Consider the following 599-nt stretch of genomic DNA (forward strand, 5'->3'; position numbering starts at 1 on the left):
TGACATCCGTTAGACAATTAAGATCTGATGCGCTGCAGTGCCGCAGTGTTCTGCAGTAATTAGTCCATTCAGCCAGTAGAACCTCACCCTGCTGCCTCTCTGTCAGAAAGAAAATGCAGACACATACAAGAAATAGACAGTGCAGTGTTCTGTATGAGAGGATATGGCTGTGAAGAAAACAGGATATACAGCTGTGGAAAATAATGGCAATGTGAGCATGTGTGTGTGTGTGTGTGTGTGTGTGTGTACTTGACTTGAATGTGTATTATAATTATGTGTCTGCCATATGCATCTACTGTATGTGTTAACAAGACAGTAAATAATAGAGTCTAGGAGGGGAGATATTGTGTGTGAGAGTGAGAGACAGAGAGAGGCAGAGAGAGAGAGAGGTGTGAGTCACAGAGAGAGGCAAGAGAGACAATGTGTGTGTGTGTGTGTGTGTGTGTGTGTGTGTGTGTGTGTGTGTTGTGTGTGGTGTGTGTGTGTGTGTGGTGGTGTGTGTGTGTGTGTTGTGTGTGTGTGTGTGGTGTGTGTGTGTGTGTGTGTGGTGTGTGTTGTGGTGAGTGAGAGAGATAGACTGTGTGTGTGTGCGAGGGAGA

This window comes from Notolepis coatsorum, assembly GCF_963971535.1.
Source record: "Notolepis coatsorum genome assembly, chromosome: 9".
Taxonomy (NCBI): domain Eukaryota; kingdom Metazoa; phylum Chordata; class Actinopteri; order Aulopiformes; family Paralepididae; genus Notolepis; species Notolepis coatsorum.